Raw genomic sequence first — 21,218 nt, forward strand, 5'->3', positions numbered from 1 at the left:
GTTTGGTGTTTGCTACTGGACTGGACTGCCCCTACTGATTCGTGTTTAAAATCGCCCCAACGAACTACTTCTAAACAGATCGACATCCCTCATTTCCTATTAACCGTCCTCCTCCCCTACCTTGGGTAGACAGTGGGCTAGAAGGGAGGCTGAAGTGCTTACAAACCCTTATTAAAGAAGGTTTTGAAAAATCTAAGTCTATGCTGAGAAGTCGTGAGAGTCAGGAGCACACTTCTGCACCAGTGTTGTGTTCTCCGTCTCCCTGGCTCAGGAGAGGCACACACGAAGAGAGGCAGCCTGCAGGCTTTACTAGCACTGGCTGAGCAGGGTCATCCCATCTCACCCAACCTATGGGGCAAGTGTAATTCTCTACTATTCAGTTTGCAACCATCCTTGAGTCTTCCTTTGGCTACACTTATATGCAGACCTGGCATTCTCTCTGCCGTGTTCTTACTGAACTTTATCTTGTTTTCTGGCTAGAGTGACGGGCAGCTCAGAGAAGGACTGAGCACTGTGCCTCTAGCACCCAGGAGCTGCTGATGGCTTAGAGAAACGGTGGCAAGGGTCAGTGACAAAGTAACTAATGAACTGTACAAGCCACACCGACCTCACTCCTTCCTGGTGAAGAGCAGTCTGTGTGTGCATTGGATGGGGGTAGGGAGGCAAAGTGGACAGACAGTATGCTACCACGCAAACTAACCAGAAGATAACTTACCTCTTTCATTTAGTCCTGAGGCTCTAGATTTAAAATAAATGACAAATATCTTACTGGAAAATTTTGCTTATTTTTCACAAATCATTTTTGGTGATCCTTTTCATTTAAAAAAAGGGGGGATTAAACTCAACACTATGCTCTAAAATATATGAGTAACATAAAAAAATAAAAATGAATAATAAAAAGGTGATCAAGGCGGCTGAGGAGGTGACTTAGAGGGTAAGAGTACTATGGAAGGCAAGGCTCAAATCCTAAGAGCCCACATAAAGGCCAGCAGGCATGGCCTGTAAGCCCAGCATCGAAGAGGGCAGGCAGGAAGATCCCAGGATACCACTGAGCTTCTGGTTAAGTGAAAGATCCTATCCCCTCCCCCAAAAATGTAGAAAGTGATGGAGAAACACACTCAAGCTCCCCCCTCTGGTCTGTCCATGCTCACCCGCATGCACACACACACACACACAGAGAGACACACGCACACACACACACAGGCACACACACATACACACACATACATTGACACAGACACACATAGACACACACAGACACACACACACACATTGACACAGACACATAGACACACACAGACACACACACATACATAGACACACATGTGCACAAGCACGCAGGCATGCTCACGAAGCTGAGCTACTAAAATGTAATCAATTATTGTCACAATCATATCTTATATGTGATGAAGGAGATTCAAGGTCCATGAGAAACTTGGAGCATTATTTTATCTTAAAAATGGAAGACTGAGAGAGAAATGAGGCGCGTTTTCCACTGTCAGAGGATCTCCTTCATTCCACTTTCAGCACTTCTCTCTGCTGGCAAAGGTTTAAAATATTCATTGACCTTCCAGAACCATCTCCACATTGCTGGACACATCACATCTGCACGGCTTCTTTCTGCTCCAGCACCACAGCTCCACTGAGTCACAACGGAAGGACAAACCTCGGGGCTCTACATGCTGTGGTGTCAGTGGCGATGGAGGATAGAACAACCATTTGATAGCAACATCCACATCAAGCCTGTCCTCGGGGATGAGTGTTCCTTTGGTTATTCTTAACTGAGAATCCAAAGCACAAAAAAGACCAGGCAGGGACAGACTCTGCTGTAATCTCACAGAAAGCTTAGGCGCAGACAGAACTTACACAGAAGCTCCTCAATGCTCTCCAGTGCAGGGTGCCCTTGGCTGCCTGCCGGGGGTCAGGGGGAGGTGGGGAGCAAGAACAGGCCCACTTTCACAGTGGTCTACCCAAGGCCTGTGCAGCTGCAGACAGACACACAGTGTCTGGAATCTTCCATGTTCATGGCCACCATGACAGCCTGTGTACCCAACAGTGCCGGCTCAGACAAGGCCGTTCATTGCAGGGCTTCAGATCCCCATTTCCCTAAGAAAAGTCGACTTTCCTCTGGCCATTCACTCTGGTCCCAGTCTAACACTTTCTCCTAGGTTGTGCTGACACAGAAACCTAACAAGGTTCAACATGAGTCTGACTGTCACCTCTTGTCCTGGCTGCCCTACTCCAGTCTAGGCACAGTGTAAGCGGTGGACCAGGCACAGACAAAGCTAGGGAGGGGTAATGATATGGTACACTGACATCAAGGGGAAAAGCCTGCTCTGCAGCAGAGGCAAAGATGGCTGGCAGTCTCTCACGCTTTGAGTAGGACACAGGTTTCAGCCAGTGCTATGTGTGCTCCTTTACCCTGCGTTTATATGAGTAACTAGTCCCTATGCCTCCTAAAGATGACTTCTGTAAAATACAAAAGTCAGGAGCTGCGGAGATGGCTTAGTTGCGAAAGCACTTCCCTTACAAGCACAAGGAGCTCAGTTTAACCCCCAGAACACACACACACAGAGACAGACACCTGGGGTGTGGTGACACATGCGTGTAATCCCATAGCTACCCAGGCAGAGGGAGAAAGATACCTGGTGCTCACTGTCCAAGTCACCTAGTCTCTTTGGGAGTTCCAAGCTAATGAAAAGGGGTGAACAGCATTTCTGAAATGACACCTAAGGCTAGATGCACCCCCATACACACAAATATGGATCCAGTATTTCTGAGCACATACAAATATAACGCTTATCACTAACGCCTTCGTCCTGCACACCACAGTGGGGAGCACACATGCTTTCTGAAGGGAACCGGGAGAAGTACGACAATAAGAACAATGTACTCAGATACCATCAACCACAGGGTCCATTTCTATTAGGCAGTCTACGCTACCTAATGATGCCCCTCACCACTGACATATCAAGTACTCTCTAAAATAGACAAGTCTGGTTCACAGCCAGGGAGGGAGCTGTTGGCTGGGAAACCAAGTGCTATCCCTAGCCCATCTATTTATGTGATCTGTGACTGGGCCTGTGGGTGCAGCCAGGGTCACACACTAAACCCACAGGGTCAGGCAGGTATTCAACATGTACATAGCAGATAATATGAAGTGATTCCTTCCCAAGATGTCAGTCACACACTGCCCTGCCCTGGGGGTAGGGGATTGGGAAATGCTGCCATTAGACATTTTTAATTTTTTTTTAAATCTCAGCTTTTATGTAAAACTTCTCTGTTTGAAAGTATGATTCTATGTTTTAAAATGTAATGTCTATTCCACGAGGACTATGCCTCAACTTCTCTGTCAGGAAGGAATCTGAGTGACTCTTGCTCATCCACGGAGACTTATTAAGAGCATAAAAGAGGCTTGTCTTGCCATATACCAAAACAATCCAAGTACACTCACAAGCACCAAGCAGAGAGACATGATCTTTGATATTTGTCGAAAATTCAGCATCAGCACACACATTTAAAAGCAGACATGCACACACTGGCTTCTGAATTTCAAACCCTCAGAGGATGAGTATGGCCAACTGCAGATTTAGCATCATGTTGTGGCGTGCAAGCCTGCTAACAAATGCAACGTGGATGCAGGCAGTGTAGACAACCAGCTTAAGAACTGCAAATAAAAAACAGGAGCTAAAGCGGGCAATATTGGCCAGAGAAGAAGGCTGCAGGACATGTAACACAGGTGTGTTAAATGATGGCCACACTAAAGCAAAGACACAAAAAAACAAGGACTGACCAAAGGCATGGTGTCAACAAAATAACAAAGTGTGCTAGATGCAGCAAAAATTGTGTCAGTATATTTAGAAGTCAAGATCTAGCAATAGAGGCTTTCCTGAACAGTCAGGAAACACAGGCACACAGACACACACCATGCATGCATGCATGCATATGCACAAACACACACATGCACAAACACGCACATGCACAAACACACACACACATACACACACGCACAAACACATGCACACACGCACACAAACAAAAAAGACAGGTCCTTACTACAACACACACTGCCCTACATTTTCCACTGTGCCAGTTCTGTATCTGTCCCTTTTAGCCTACTTCTATCACAGTCTCTCTTTGCTAAAATACATTAGTTACTATGGAAACGATGTCACAGTGTGTAAAACCATTTACTGCCCTTGGAAAGGCGCTCATGATAAAACTGAACAGTGGCATGCTTACAAAAGAGAAGCAACCACAGAGAACAGTTGCTCAAGAGCACAGTCTCAAAACCGTGACTTCAAAGTCTCCTCTACCCCAGTGTCCTACGTCCCTGGTGGCTTTTGCTAGTCACATCCGTCAACCAGAGGAGCACCCTGCCAAGTCATATAGGCCACATGTGCTTAAAACAAAGTCTCTCATCTCATGTGTGCAAACAAGCAGCTCCCTTTAGTACATACTTTCCTCCAAGAAGAGAGGGAGGAAGAGCTGGAAGATGGCGGAGTGGAATGGATGGTCCAGGGTACATCCTGCTCTCTTAACTGTCTTTGGAGATAGAAATAACACTAGAAACCTAGAGATGTAGACCTGAATTTCGTTACCACCATGGGTAAGAAATAAAGGAATCGCCTTCCGTTTTTCCTTCTAACTCCAAGTCAAGTTCACTACATTAAAACAATGCAGGAACCAAGCGTGGCGGCACACACTTGTAATCCCTGCACTTCAGGAACTGAGACAGAAGGATCTTGAGTTCTAGGCCAGCCTAGGATATACAGTGAGACTCTATCTAAATTTACAAAAATTTTTTTCATTTTTCATTTTAGTTTTGCTATATCTTGCTTTTTTTTTCAAGAAAAGCTAGAAATCTCTGATTTTTGTGTTAAAAGCATGACTCTGTATGTTTAAAGGGTGCTGTGTACGTCGTAAGTTCTATGCTCCTAAATATGTATAAACATATATATACAAACACACGTGCACAAACTTGGCAAGAATCATGTTAGTTACCCGACAAAGCAAGCAGCGGGTATGTGTCTGAGGGGCCATGGAAAGCAGGTCTACATCCTGTCATAGGAAGGGGGAAATGATGTGACCGTGGTGACAGGCTTCCTTTAGAACCCACTGCTGTGGGAGTGAGCCTGGATGGGCGAAGAGCAGGAAAAGGTCGCAGAAACAGTAACAGGCGAGGGCCCAACTCGGGCAGGGTGTCTGTGAGGTGGGGCTCGCTCCTCTCACTCAGGGTAAGCTTACGTGAGCTACTGTACCTCAACAGCCACCTGTCACAGTGTCACCGACCCACCAGGCCTGGGCTTTGTACTCTGATGGTCTGGCACTTTCCTGATACAGAACTGCCTACCAGCGAGACAGACGGCATAGTGAAGGGAAATTTTCCAAATTCAACGGTGACAATCTATCTCTTTCCTGACCTTCCCAATCATGGCACAAACAGCCTTCCTTCAATGCCAATGCTTGGGCTGTTCACCAGGGGCCTACAAGAATCCCTTGGACAAGGTTAGCTAGCCCCATCCAATCCTGACTAGCAGTGACACATGCATTTCACATTGCTGCCCGTCACAGAGGATGTCACCGTGTTGCAGCCATGCTGAGCCTGAGCATGTAAGAACTGGCCGCTGTCGTTATAGCACCTGTCCTTTAGTGAATGGTTATGCTTACATCCTCCAGGATCTTTTCCAGCCACAGTAAGGCCAAAGAGAAACAAACTGCAATTTCAGGGTTTAGAACTAAGTGGCATTTCTGCTTTTCTGTTTCATGCCAGGCAAACTCCATTCCTGAGCTACAGACCCAACCTCAAATCTTGTTTTCCAAGGACGTTGAAGATAACTGTGAATTGGCACAAAATGTAGGTTGATATTTAGTATCTACCATGGGAGTTTCCCCGACTGAGAACGCACATCACAAATCTGCTGAAGATGTACCACACAGCACTTCAGATGCCGACAGCTTCTGCAGTAAGACTGCTGGTGATGGCGGGCGGCTTCACCCATGCGCCTGCAGAAGACTCGTTATCAGACACTGCGGAAACACTGTCGCCTTAGAGCAAATGATCTGTTCTAAGCTGGTTTTCCTTACTCGGACACTAGGTCCTTATATGTATGCTTGTACATGATGTGAACCAAAATCTTTTCCATGTATTACCTTCATCAGCAGCTAAGCGAGTCCAGGTTTCGGCTGGTTTATCATGAGTTTTAAAGAACGTCAACTGGAATAATGGGAGTTCCCATGTATCTCAGAGGATCAGAATAAACCCTTTGGAAGTTTCTCTGTCACAGGTAAACTGTCTATGATTGTTACTGCTGCTGTGACAGTAAAAAGATCTACTCGGGAGATGAAATGACTTCTTTTTCTAGCGATGACAGACATGCAAACTTGTGATGTTGAAACCTATGGTCTTACTTCTCAGATTATTATGGAGCAGAAAGTGACTTAAATTTTGGTTATGACATACTTAATTCATAACTCTATTCAAGCAAGTGGCTAAATCCTACTAAATACAAAAGGACATGAGGGTGCAGAAACTAACAGGTCACAATATACACTCCTGTTCAGAAACACTGGTTGACAAGATTTCTGTCGACTACAAAAGGCCCTTCCCAGCAGCACACACTTTATCCTGTGCCTCGCACCAGGTGTAAGAAACCACGCTAACTCCACCTGACTCAGCGTAACCCTGTGACTGACAAGACCTCTCAAGCTGAAGTGTGTCTTGTTCAAAACCACTTGGAAATCTCTGAAGACAGCACAGAACGAAGCGACTCAGCTGCTGAGGCTGAGCGGCAACGGTCGTGATAGCGGGCGAGGATAAGGCAAACCAACAGAAGATATCCAAGTTCATGCAAGCGAAAGCAAGGGAGGAAACAGAGCATGCGAGCCTCCGGGATTCCATGCTGAAACTGCATCGTGACACCTGAGGCCACCTTGCCTTGTGGCAGGCTTCTGATGGGGCTCCTGGTTTTAAGTGGACACAGTTTAAGGTCTGCACTAAGATGGAGTAAGCAGAGAAAACTGTGATCCTCCTTTATCTAAGTCAGAGCACACGGAAGTGCCACAAAACAATGTACTTCACTAAGTTGTGGATTGCAGGTATTTATTGGAGGTATTAATTCTAAAATATGGAGGAAAGACTCATGGCAAAAGTGTTTACACATTCCATTATTGGGGAGGGGGAGATGCCCAGGAAGAGCCTCCACTCAGTAGAATTTGTTCTACGATCACCAGGAACTCTGCACCTACAGAAAGAGCCTCTTTTTCAAGCAGGATTACTATGGTGTATGCGGAACTGCTACTCACAGGTATCCATTTCAGGAAGGAACCATAAACATAACTCTGAAGGGACTAAAGTAACTTCATGAGAAAATTAAAAACTCACTCTTCACTAAAAATATACCAGTGACATGGCAGTAAACACTGACTTAGTGAGTAGCAAACATCACAGCATTCTTGCTAATGCACAAATACTCAGGGTAAGAAATAGTTTCTCTAATGTGTACATAAATATACTTTTAAGTTTTAGACATGCTATTTTAGTCTTTAAATAGAACCATTTCACAAATCCAATTTATTTTACTTGCCAACACATCAGCACACACACACACACACGCACACACACACATATTTAGTGACTCTAGAATTATATTTAGTGACTCTTTTCAATTAAATCATGGCTCCCCATTTCTAACTCTTCTGGCTCTCACTGACAAGACCAGGGAAAACATGAAATGTATTTATGGTCTGAGATGCACCCAAAGTGCTACAGTGATTTTCTAGCTGGAAAATCCATAAGCATTGTCCCACCAGGCGGCTCCCACCACACCTCCAACCAACGCATGTTTTTAAAACAGGCCTAAAAATTTCCTTTCAAAAATTACTAGTTATTTCAGGACGTAGCAGGATTTTAAACACATCTTCCTAAGAGTAACGCCATCCGTGTATGCATGTCAGTGAGAAATGAAATGTAATTAAAGAGTTTGTCTCTCTCACTTGAATGTTCTGGAAAGTACTTATGAATTATACTTGGAAATGAATCCCTGCATAACGGATGCTTTATTTAGTACATGGGGACTGAATAAAAATGAAGGGCATCTCCCCTTGTGTTTAGGGATGTAATTTCTAGCATTTCCCCCTTACGTTTAAAATACTGAAGTAGAGAGAACTGGATAGACATTTTATACACACAGTATAATTTAGTCTCCGCCATCAGGGCGAGTCCAAGAAAGGCTTGAACTTTTAACGTATGTTTCCCTGAGCTGAGGTCCCTCCTTCTGCAGCACTGAGAAGAACTCACCATAACCAAACCCCTCGCTACAACCTGTAGTTCCAAGTAGACAGCTCTAGCATGAAGGACAGAACTTCTCAAAGGAGTATTTTTTAAGAGCATACTCCTGGCCCTCCCTCAAAGTAAAGACACAGCCTGACGGCTCAGACTTCAGGGCACACTCCACCACGTATTTTGAAGTACATGACTTTATTTCTTAATGGTTGGGTCCAACTTAATTATTAACATTGCGTTCCTGCTTATGACAGAAAAATACCACCTTGCTACAGTCTCTTAGGAGTTAGTACTTTGGTTGCTTCAGGCAATTAGTCAAATTAAATTTACCTCTAAGTGCCTCTCAAAGCCTCTTGTCCTCCCTTCGTCCCCTGGGGAAAGATTACAGACCATGGCAGTGATAGGAGAAGGTTTGGTCCAAACCCTGATCTCTAAGCCCTTGCTGGCCCCTATGAGATAGCTCTTCTCCTTCTTTGGGTAGGGGCTTGAATCTGCTGACATATTGGTCAAATCATTAAGATTTGGTAGTATCGCCGGGCGGTGGTGGCGCGCACACCTTTAATCCCAGCACTTGGGAGGCAGAGGCAGGTGGATTTCTGAGTTAGAGGCTGACCTGGTCTACAGAGTGAGTTCCAGGACAGCCAGGGCTACACAGAGAAACCCTGTCTCGGGGGTGGGGGGTTGATTTGGTAATATCTAGTTAGCCATGTTCTCAAGCCAGTCTCTAGGGCTGAGACTAGAACACTTCCTTCTCTGCAGGCTCCACTCTGATTCCAGGATTCCCAGCATCTCTACACCTACTCAGAGAGTGAGTAGGACTCTCAGAATTACCCCCATGCCATGTGCAAGCTTTGGGGTACCAAGGGGGACAGGAGTTCCAGGCCTGGTTCTGCCTGAATGTAACCACTACTTCAGTGGTTTCTTTCCGAAGTTCCACATAGATAGCAGAGCATACATGTCCTCTACCTGCAGGGGTTGCTCAAAAGATCTGAATAACCCTTAGAAGAATCCCTGAGGGAAGGGCACTGGGTCTCAGTGACCGTCTATTCCTTAAGTCTAGACATCTGCAAATCTCTATAAACTCTTCTCACTAACCCAGGCAAAGATCTCTCCTTTCCATTCAGGGGGGAACTGTCCCTCCCTTCATGAGCTTCATACATCCATTCCACCTTCTGAGGTTTGGTTTCTTGGGATCCACAATTATTTTCTTTCTAAGAAAGCCCCCCCCCCGGATTTATTTGTTTATTTCATATCTGTGAGTACACTGTAGCTGTCTTCAGACACACCAGAAGAGGGCATCAGATGCCAGTGCAGATGGTTGTGGGCTACCATGTGGTTGCTGGGAATTGAACTCAGGACCTCTGAAAGAGCAGTCAGTATTCTTAACCACTGAGCCATCTCTCCAGCCCCAAAGCCTGCCTCTTAAATAAAGGCTTGTGCTAACTCTAGTCTCTGAAAGATGCTTGAAAGGCCTGCTTGAACATCAAAAGCTGAGCAATACATTCTTGTCCTTGACCATGTTCTGTCCTCCCCTTGTAAAGAATCCTTAGCCCCAATGGGAGAAGAATTTCAAGGCAGCAAGAATTAGAGGAGGAATCAAAAGAAAACTGAGTAATAGTTGAAAATATTATTCCCACCAAACTAGCTGTTCATGATGTAATGTCCCCAGGGTCCAGAACACTCTCGTTAAGGATAAAAGCAATACATGCACACACCCTTCCTTCAAAATATTTATAAACGCTTGAACCAAGGGCAATAGAGGCCAATGGTTTCCCATTCTCAAATTCTTTACATCTGGTGTCTTTACTGTCCTTACTGTCTACAGGTTTTCTATTGTAGAGTAGAAATCCACTTAACAGCATCAGCATCTGCCTGGAACCTTCTATCTCCCATAGTTTCCTTAGATGAGGGGCTCTTCAATTCTGCCTCTTCCAACATACCTACAGTATTTGCTCCCCAGCAGTCAGACCCTTCCCCGCCACTCATTTCAAGCCTACAACCCATCCCTGATCTCTACTTTCAGTTGATTCAAATGCTTTTTTCTTTAATGTCTTAGAGCAGCATCCCGATCGCTTGACTAGTCAAATCAATACTAAACTCTAGGTCAGCACAAGGCCAGCTTTTCCATTCCAAGGCCAAAAGCGCTACCACAAAAAGGTGCAAAACTGCCCTAAGGAGAGCCACTGAAACCTTCCAAGTTCCAATAGAGTGCTGGTCCACAAGTGACATGATCCATCTGGTCACAGACACCATGATCCATCTGGTCACAGACGCCATGATCCATCCATCTATCTGGTCTCAGACACCATGATCCATCTATCTGGTCACTGACACCATGATCCGTTTGGTCACAGATGCCATGATCCGTCTGGTCACAGACACCATGGTCTGTCTAGTCATCACAGCACACAGAGAAGCTGAGTGTTCTCTGAGCCTTCTCTAGACTTCCAAGTCCTCTTCCGTCCATCATGCCACCTCTTCCTGCCTCACCAATACCATCCCTCTTGTTGGTTGGAGGACAAAGGGCAGCAAGAGTTCAGTGGATGCTCTGGAAGAGCAAAGACAACCGTCACAGGGGCAGGGTCAATGTGTTTCAACCAGTGAAAAGAGGACATCTGCACAGCTGGAGAGAGGGTACCAGGGAAGGAGACAGGCTTGCCTTAGATGTAGCAGACTGGGAACTCAATCCAGTCTCTCTGGATCATACTTGGAATAAATGAGCTGTAATCTAACCGTTTCCAGGGGCTGCTGGCACTTACAGAGCACCTGGTTGTGTTCCTTCTACATGTTCTCAGATTCTTCCCAGGCATCCCTCACCACTTCCCAAGGAGCAATTCAGCCTCCAGATCCAGCCATATGAAGAATATGGTCAATAATGACAAACCTATGAGAATTCTTCAAAGATTTCTTCTTACAAAGAAAAGGGCACAGTGTGCCCTGTTCTCTCTGCTTTTATCTCCATTTGCAGGAAGGCAAGAAAGGGAGTCACAGCACTTTCACACAGGATAGAACATAGGTAGAATCCAAATTATTATCTAAAAACAGAATATGGGTGGCTAGAGAGATGGCTCAACAGTTAAGAACACTGGCTGGTCTTCCAAAGGCCTCAGGTTCAATTCCCAGCACCCACATGGCAACTCACAACTGTAATTCCAGTTCCAGGGGATCTGACACCCACACAGACATACAGGCAGGCAGAACACCAACGTACAGTAAGTAAAAATAAATTATAAAAAAAGAAACAAACAAACAGAATATAGGCTGTAAACTGACTCTGAGGATCCATAGCGTGCACAGGATCATCCCAGGCACTGCCCACAACAGGAAAGTTTTCTTACGATCCATCTCCATCTAGAACTATAACTAAAACATGCAGGGACACTAACCAGGAAGCACATAACCAGTGCACAGCTCGATCCAGGTTAACACAACCTTTTTGTCTACTGCTCCTAAAACAGTATTGACAGTGATGTGCACAGAAGAAGCTGAAGAGGGACAAACTGCATAAATATATCACGTGGTGACATTGGAAGCCAGCAAAGGGCAAAGGCCATCTTGCCACAGCAGACTGTGACCTCCTACACCTAAGGTAGAGGGGGACAGGGAAATTTTAAACTAGACTGTGCATGACTAAAGCAAATAATACGGCCCGCCCCCACTTCTCAAAGATCACAAGAGCATTTCAAACGACAGCGAACACCAGGCACACTCCCTTTTGCTTCTGCAACTGTCCTACATCCATAGAAAATGCTCTTTACATGCCAACACATGAAACCCAGCACTCAGGGGAGGGCTGGGTAGGGGAAGCTATTAATGAGGAACCCCAGTGCAGCTCACAGGTGCCTCAGAAGACGCTTAGTGAATGCCTGACAAACACCGCCCATTGTGCTGTTCTGTCTTTTGTTAGAAAAAAAAATGACTGGACTGATCCCTCTTGTAGCCATGGAAAACATTTTATAAAAAGCCCATTTCCTACCATCCCTTTGAAAGTCACAAAGAAGGCTGAGGCCGAGCTGCAGTGTCCAATCCTTACTTTGCGGGGCCTTAGCTTGGTACAGAACCCTCCTTCCCTGCTAAAGAGATCCTTCGGGTGATGCCGTGCAGAGATGGTCCTCCCCCAGGCAAAGCTGCCTTCTGCATAGCAGCTGAGTGTGAAGTCCAGAAATCGCAGGTCCACTGTGGGTGAGGCCCTGCTTCCTCTGCCTCAGGCCGTGGGCCTCACTGCCCATCATCCCTCGTTTACCATCCACTACTATATGTTCCCAGTCTCCTCCAGACGTGGAGCCATTCGGTATATCCTCCCTGGTCTTGCATGTCCCTCTGCAGTGTGGGAGCCCTCCATCCCTTGTCTGACCGCCTTCTCTCCCTTTGAAAACATGGTAGCAGAGGGGAAGACCTAACTACTTTCCAAATTTTCAGCAAAAAGCTAAAGCTTCTGAACGAAGTTCTTCAAACACGTAACATTTTAAAGACATGACAGGTCCTGAACAGTCTAAGACCACCACTAAACTTGCACTACAGTCAGTAGGGAACACATCTTCTGTCACCATAACCCACTCAGAAAGATGTCAATCTATACCATGATATACAGGAAACCAGCGGCACCTCAGACCTTGCCCCAGGACCCATCCAAAGCAGCACCTATTGACCTTCTACTTGTGACACTGCTACAAGCTGCAAGTGGACAGACCAAAGGATGAACTGGCAAACAATATGCTGGCACAAAATGGCCCAATAATCTCTTTGAGAAGACAGAACTCTCATATAAGGACTTTAGGGACCTGGAGAGCCGGTCTTAGCTAAGTTAGTAGCTGAAGTATTAACTCGGGCAAATCCTAAAGCTCTTTGAACCTTGGATTTCTCATATCAGCTTTAAATAACACACGGCATCATGTATTAGAATGCTACTGAGAGAGATAAATGCTTAGCGTAAGAAAATAAAGACTGGGGCTCTAACTGGGCCTTGACAAAGGGGAAGGATTCTAAGGGAAAAGGAAGACTAAGGTCAAGGAAAGGGCATGAAAAGCAAGGACACACGATCCATATTAAAGATACAGAGAGTGGACAGCCATCTTGGCTAAGTAGTGAGGTGAGCCTGGTGTAACTAAGAAGGGCAGGGAGGCAGGAGGTTTCCAAGGCCGTGCTCAGGATCCTGGTCTCTCTCCTCCCACTCTGTGGGTGGTTAGCACACAGGAGGAACCAGCGTCAACATCAGCTCCTGCTGACAAGGATCAGGGCCTCCCCACTCAATCCAGAAGCATGGGAGTGAAGCAAATGTTCTCTGTAAGGCACAGTCACAAGGACACATATCCCGAGGATGTGGACCAGACCGAGGAGTACAGTGAACTGGCTCGGAGGGGCACTGAGGGGGAGGAGCCCACGATGAGCGATAAGAAGGAGAACATGTTAAAGACTCTGCCTATACGGCAGCTCCGTCAGAGCCCTGTGTCTGAGGACAACAAGATGCTGTACTTGCATTTCTAGTTTGAAGATAAGCTAGAGCAAAGGGACACCCTCCAACTGAGAAACCAACAGGGGAGCTGGGAACAGAAACCAGCGCTTCTTAAAACATTCTCATGTTACACGGTAAAATTAAAATAAAATGGAAACAAAAACCAAATTTTACGTGTGTCAGTATTTGAAAAAGTCATGAACTGAACACCATGCGAAACTGAAGTAACTGATGGGCGATCACCTGTCTTTGGTGGGGTTTAAACTGGACAGGTTGTCACAGACGTATAGAGCCACTTTTGGGGGGAGTAAAAGGAGGACTGGGGAAGGTTCTCCAGGCTTTGTTGTGGCAAAGAAAAACTGGCTCATTTTAAATTTTCCATTAAAGTCCTACTTTTCAATATAAAGCAGATGGACTCCTTACACAACTTCTAAAAAGCTTACTATTTTGGGGTACCTCAAAGATGGAAGCTCTGAAGAAAATAAGTCTCTGAATTCACCAAATAAAAACCCACTAGCACATTCAAAAGAAGCAGGGGCTCAGAAACCTTTAAAATGCAAGTTGAGAGGTCCTCTTGTCTCAGAGGCCAAGCCTCCTCCAACTCCTGGCTAGGGGTCACGTTTAACAGTTCCTACGGCTCCCACCACTAGCTAGAGCTAGAACTCTGCTTGCCTTAGACTTTGCCTTCTGGAAGTCCTTCCTCCCCCTCTATTCCCACTGCTCCTCGAAGCTACAGAAAAGATTTCAAAGTGTTCTACCCTCCCTGCCCTCCTGTTATCTTACTGTGGCCTGGGACCATGCACTCCAGCAGGGCCCAGATACTCTGCACTTGCTGACATGCTGGGCTCTAATGAGGTAAACCTGGCTTTATTACCCAGTTGCTGTTCTACAAGGGTGGATGGCAGAGCAAAAGGGCTCTGAGGTGCAGGCATGGGAGCTACCAGGTACACACTCGCCCTCACAGTCACAATCTCTTTTTAAGGATGGAGCAAAAGGAAAGTAAGGAATGCAGACACTGGAGCCAGAACGCCCGAGTCCCGATCCTCAGCACTGCCACTTACCAGTCCTGACAAAAGTCACATAACCTTTATGCTTCAGTTTTCTTGCTAAGTCAGGCTAATAATGTCATGGAATAATGCTGCGTGTTGCCCTCTCAAATCACCCTCATACACCCTCGATTTGTCAAGGGCTTACACAGCGTTGTAAACGTCCAGTACTCCCTGTCCCCCACCCATCTGACTCCCTCTGCGGCATGAGTCAGGCTGTGCTGTGGTGACAGGAGGTGTTGTGGGAGTCCTGAGGGAGGGCTGAGAGGGGGCTTCTCAGGAAGTGAGTCCTCACTGGCCACGTCAGGAGTGGGGTTTTCACAGTGGTGTAAAAGTGCTTGTATGTGCCCTAGCGCATGACATAGAAACTGCAGTGGACAGGTGGCAGAGAAGAGGTGTTACAGCCTTCAGAAGCAGGAAGCACCCAGGCCCAGACTCACAAGCTATTAGCTGTGTGACATGCACAAGTGACCTCACAGCTTTGAGCCTCCGTCTCCCCGTGTGACTAATGGGAATAATAACATTGTGCCTGTCACATGGAGTTGTTATGATTAAAAAAAATCGCTGTGTGTTGAATGGCAAACACAGGCCCCCAGGGTTCAATAAAAGGCTGGTATTATCTGTCCAGCATATTCAGCCAAGAATGAGTAGCTATGGTAAGCTGGGTACATCTTTTATTACCAATAAAAATGGTGAGGGGCGTACAGGCCCAAAACATGTAATCCTCAGGAAAAGCTTTCTGAATAGGAATAAGCAGTAAGCTAAGCCCTTCTGATACTGTAATTTTTTTTCTCCCAAAAGCTTACAGGAAATAGGTGCTCAATCTCTACTTTCCCAAGACAGCAGGGTGCTGCTTTGAGATGACAGGCATACTAAATGAATATGTGCTTCCTGAATGTCCCCAAGAAGACCAAGGTGGCCCCCTGTCCCAAGGGAAACCCAACACAGCCCTGTGGAAACAGGCGGAGAGCAACAGAAGCGCCCTCATCCAAATGCCACAACTCCGAGTCTAGCAAACACTGTTAAAGTTCCCTGAGTCAGTTAGCATTATCTGCTCTTCCCACGTTTTTATTAGGCCGTAAATCCAGTTCAATTTATATCCTTCTAGGATTACTGCGCCCTAATCAAGTCCAGAGTGTCACTTATCCTACGCTGTCTATGTTACGTGTCACCCAAGCCCATCTAGATAATGTTGTTGAGGCTACTTAGGTTGTTTTAAGAGCTAAAAATTAGATTTTCTCAACTACAAACTCTCAAAGATGGCCATATTTCTCTGGATAACCCAACTCTTTTTTTTCCCCCCCAGAAATCAAATGCATGGTTTTTCTTTGTTTGTGGTTTCTTTTTCCTTTACAAAATCGGGATACATTCTAAAGTCAAACTCAAGGAGCTGAAGTATAAATAGGTTACAATTCTGGTTGCCTGACAAAAACAAAGAAACCCTTTACAGGGCTGTTGACTTCGGAATGCCTTAGTGTTTCTGTTCTCAGGGATAAAGAAGAGTCTGTATTTCTTAAAAAGATTCACTGAAGATGTTGTTTCAACCACACCATATAAACAAATGTCCTATGTTACCTAACATTTCTTGATCTGAGACAGGCAATCTTCCATTAAATCTCATTATAAACACTCAAAACTCCCTAGTATACACACAATACATTTTAACCACACACATATACATACACATGCACTCATATGTAGATTGTGGACATAGTAAGATATTAATGTAATTTCTGCTCTCTAAATGCTGGTGTGTATGTATGTGTGTATGTATGTGTGTGTGTATGTGTGTGAATGTGTGTGTATGTGTGTGTGTATGTGTGTGTGTGTGTGTGTATGTGTATGTGGGGGGCACACATGTGCACATTATATATGAACAATAGCAAACACACAGTTTACTGATCTGTGCAGTGTGATTCTAAGTGCTTTACATTTGTCAATTCAGTCAGTCTCCATTTAGAGATAAAGAAATGGAACCAGGGAGAAGGCTCAGTAGTTAAGAATTTGTTATGCTCTTGGGGAGGACCTAATTCAGTTCCCTGAACCCCCAACAGGCAGCTCACAACTGGCAGTATCTCCAGCTCCAAAAGATCTGACCCTTCTGGCTCCTCAGATACCTCACTCATAAGCATTTCATCTGTCTCACTGCCGTCCCCAATTTAAAAAAAAAAGCAATGGAAGTAAAGAAAGATAAGGTTACACATCCAGGTTGATCAATCTGGGACCCTACCTCAGCTCCAAACTCTAAACCCCACCCCTCTCCTGAACGGAAAGGGTCAAAACCTGGTGATTTTGGCGCTTTGCATATGTTACCAGTTCTTTCTGGATTTCATTTTGCCTCCAGTGAAATTAGCCTGTTAAATTATATGATCCTTAAGATTCTGGGTTCCATGACCTTCAACCTTGAAAAACTCTTCGTGGATTCTCTGCGATTACACATCCGACTTCTGCACTTGTCTGTCGAGAGGCAGATGCCAAGACAAATACCTCTCTGGTCGCTGGATGCTTCTCTGGTCTGGGTCCCAAACTCCCCATGCTAAAATCCAAAGGCACTTTTCATCTGTATTTTGTCAGGTCTCTGGCCCCAACTACTCCAACCCCCTGGGCTGTCCCATACTTGGGATCTTCTCCACTGAGAGCCTGCACCTCTATTTCTGTTACTGGGTTCACTTGGCCACATCTACTCTTTCTATTGGCACGCTCTCCCCAAGGGACATACATGGCTTCAAGTATTTTGCGATTTGCTACTAGCAAATTTATGTTTGAATCTTAGTCCCCTTCCGTAGCTCCAGGCCCAGCCATCCAGCCACCTGCTGTAACTGCACAAACATCCCAAGTGGCCACAATGAAGCTGTCCTTCTGCCCCTTTACTGGCCTCCACGTCTCCAGTCATTTCAGTGACTTCTCTTCTCTGCCTCAATCTTTCTCACCCATCTCTGTTAAACCCTTTCCAGCCAGCCCTTCATTTGAATTCTCAGATGCTGTAAAATAACTCTCCCAGAATGGCTCTTGTCCACTCCTGGCCAAAGCCCCACACTATGACCAAGTTATTTCATAAACTACAAGTGAGGCTCATGCCCCAGCTCTACCTGAAACTCCTCTAAGGCACTCAGGACGAGCACCTTAAAAATCTTTTCAATTTCTCCTTCAGCTCGGTCTTAGTCCTCTGTCCACCTCTCCACTGTCCCCAACTAGTGTGAACTAGTTACAGCATCCCAAACAGTCTGTGTAGGTTCTTTTTTTCCTGGTACAGAGGACTTCCCACAAAATCGAGCTAACCACGTCTCACTCCTCTCCATCTCCTCCTGCACCTGGTGGTGTAGGGCAAAGATACTGTAGCCACACTGACTGAGCCTGGCTCTTCCCTTAGAATTATGGTTTTAGATTAGTTACTCAAGACATGCTGAAGCTTGTAACTTTCCTTCCTTAACATGGTGACTATCAGAGACATTGTTTCGTATCATTATAGCTCAGATTACCTCCTAAGTAGAACATGACACAGGTTGAGTGATCAATCAATGTTAATTATTGATTATTGTGTATTATTGTCATCTTCTCTAGTAGGGCTGTGGGCTTCTCAGGAGCAAGGGCTCCGGATGCATTCACTGCTGCAGCCCTCTCATTGCTTTACTGCACGAAACAGTGTAATGTTTATATGACAGATAAATGTAAAGAAATGGTCACTGAAAAAATAAAAGCACATTATCAACTGTGATGACCTGGACTGGACACTTACACTAGTGTGGAGGTCTGTGGAGACCAGGAACCATTTGGAATGCTAGCAGTTCCCCTACTGTCCAGAAGCACAGTTAGCTTCCATGTAACATGCTGGATGAAAAGACGCAGCCAAGAAAGCTGGTGATGGAGCCTCACCTGTCCTACACGCAGAAGGAAAAGAGGAAAATCTAATTCCCAACTAAACCAGGAACTGTCATGAAAGAAAGCCATTGTCAGACAGTAAGTTCAGCCCTTAGTAACCTAAGCAAATAGATTTGACTCTCACTCCTACGTCCGCACTGTCCAGTCCCCATGAAGCAAGCCCTCCTCTGGGAACACCAAGTGTCAGTTTAATTGTTAAGGGAGCTAAGTAAAATGGTGCCGTGGTTTGTAAGAAGCTTCACTAGTTTCCAGAACTACCAAAAGAAAACTAGGCCAAGATAGGTGCTTCTTGGGGTCAAAGAACCACTTCAAAGTACACAGAGCCAGGATTAAACGACAGCATGGCCAGGAATGGCCCAATGGTAAGTAGTCCCCGAAATGACAAAAAGCCAGGTTTTTAAAAACATGCTGGCCGGGCGGTGGCTTGCCTTTAATCCCAGCACTTGGGAGGCAGAGGCAGGCAGATTTCTGAGTTCGAGGCCAGCCTGGTATACAGAGTGAGTTCCAGGACAGCCAGGGCTACACAGAGAAACCCTGTCTCCAAAAACCACAAAAACAAAAACAAAAACAAACAAACAAACAAAAAAAACCCCACATGCTGAAGCTGAAAATACCTTAACTTATAAAATCAAAGCAACCAAACAATGATGGCTTTTGTTAAATGTTATGCCAAAGTGTTTACCAAACACACACTTCTTTTCCTTTCTCAGGCACATGGCTAACCTAGACTTCTCAGATTGGATTTTCCTGCCATTAAACACTGCCATATAGCCACGACTCTTCTAATGGCGGAGTGGAAGTGACGTGTGCAGACCAAAGCATTTTAAAGCATCCTCCTCAACTCTTCATCCCACTGATGTCAGCTGAAACAGGTTACGGTGGGAAGCTGTGGCATGATGGGAGAATGGGACCCAGAATCACTAGCATGTGAGCAAAAATAAATATATTTTGGTTTTGTACATTATATGTTCTCAGGCCTATTATAGCTCCTAACCCGAGTCTCCCTGAAAGAGGTTGGGTACGTATCATTGATCTAATTCACATTTGTCGCTCATTAAATGAAACTAACAAGTAATACCAACGAAAGTAAAACTTAACAGAAAATGAGACAAACCAGATTAGGTTCTCTACCCTATGGCAGAAGTGGACAGAAAACAAAAAGAGAATCTGATGATGGCATTGGAGGGCAAACCTGGAGACATGGCGGCTTGTCTGGAGCAGAGAAGCTGGTGAAGGCTTCAGAACAGAGATGACATCTGTGCTGGCCCTGGGCTTCAAGAGCATCAGATGATGGTGGGGGGACTCCAGACCCTCAGAAAGTAGAGGGCACTCGCTCACGTTCGTTCAACCTTATCATTAGTAAGTGCTTCTGACTTGGTCAGTACAGTGTAAGGTTGTTGTGTACTGGCTTTCCTGACTGGGTCTGGTATACCAACAAACCAGCCTTTGTTTGCAGAGAACATTCAGTATTAACCCTTCTGCTGTATGTATGTATGTGCGTGTATGTATGTATACGATGTATGTATATGTGTATATGTATATATTCCATGAAGTATGTCAGCTTAACGCATCATAACTCTTTTCAGATAAAACAGCTAAAGAGTAAACTTGGGACAGTTTCTTTACTTTCGACAGTTGAGGCCCTGTAATCCAGGAATCAGCGGATCAGACCTAAGTCTTGACATGGTAAGCCTGAGATTTACATTAACGTTTCTACCTTAAGAGGAACGTCACAGGTTCTGAATTCAGACATCTACATCTCCCGTTCATAGTTAACTGGCCCCAAAGCTTGAGAGTTGAAACCACTTCCTCCGAGGTCTGAATGCGAGGTACTCATGGGGTAGGGACTGTGAGACTGGGCACGAAGGGTGAAAACGACTCTAGCCGCTTTGGTGATGAGAGGGCAGATGTGGGCATCCAAAGTCATCCTTGAAGCAGACAAGTGGCACCTCCAGGGTCTTCCAAACGCCAGCCCAAGTGCTTTCTATCCACAGCCCCAGTTACTTAAATAAAAGGGCTAGGCAGCATTGCTGGGCAGACCAGAGCACATTTCAAAAGACTTCATTCAGCAAAGTGGTCTTGGGCTTTAGAGAATTCAGTCAGTTTGTTAAACAGTTTGATTCTGACTCAGACACAAAATTCTTCTGATCCCTCATCAATTTATCCTGTCTCAGGTATCAGAACCTATACCCCAAGAAGAAAAATGGGGGAGGTAAGGGGTGGGAGAAGGTTTCCTTGAAAGTACAGCAACTCCCAAAACAGCTGAAATAATTCCCCCCTTACATAGAGGAAACTGCAGTTGCCACTCAAGGCTACCAGTCTGTGAACACAGCAAAATGCCTGCACCTGCCACCCGGGATTGGGGAGCCTTCATTTTTGGAAAGTGTGGCAGAAAGGACTAAGAGATCAACTGCTTCACCAGAAAGAAAGGGAAGCCCCAGGGATGAGATACAAGAAGCATGGTGCCCTGGGTACTTTATGTGTCTCTTCTCTATGAACTGAAAGGGCTCTTTGTGTCACACACACACACACACACGCACACAGACACACACACAGA

The 21,218-nt window shown here is 45.5% G+C and overlaps 1 protein-coding gene across 2 annotated transcripts in view; it reads right to left on the reverse strand.

Annotated features, from left to right (window-relative positions):
• The window catches only part of Fyn (FYN proto-oncogene, Src family tyrosine kinase), a 193,331-nt gene that overhangs the window by 170,930 nt on the left and 1,183 nt on the right, over positions 1-21,218 (reverse strand). The gene's annotated exons all lie outside the window — the stretch shown is intronic.

Source organism: Grammomys surdaster, unplaced genomic scaffold (genome assembly GCF_004785775.1).
Source record: "Grammomys surdaster isolate TR1022 unplaced genomic scaffold, NIH_TR_1.0 190, whole genome shotgun sequence".
NCBI classification, from domain to species: Eukaryota; Metazoa; Chordata; class Mammalia; order Rodentia; family Muridae; genus Grammomys; species Grammomys surdaster.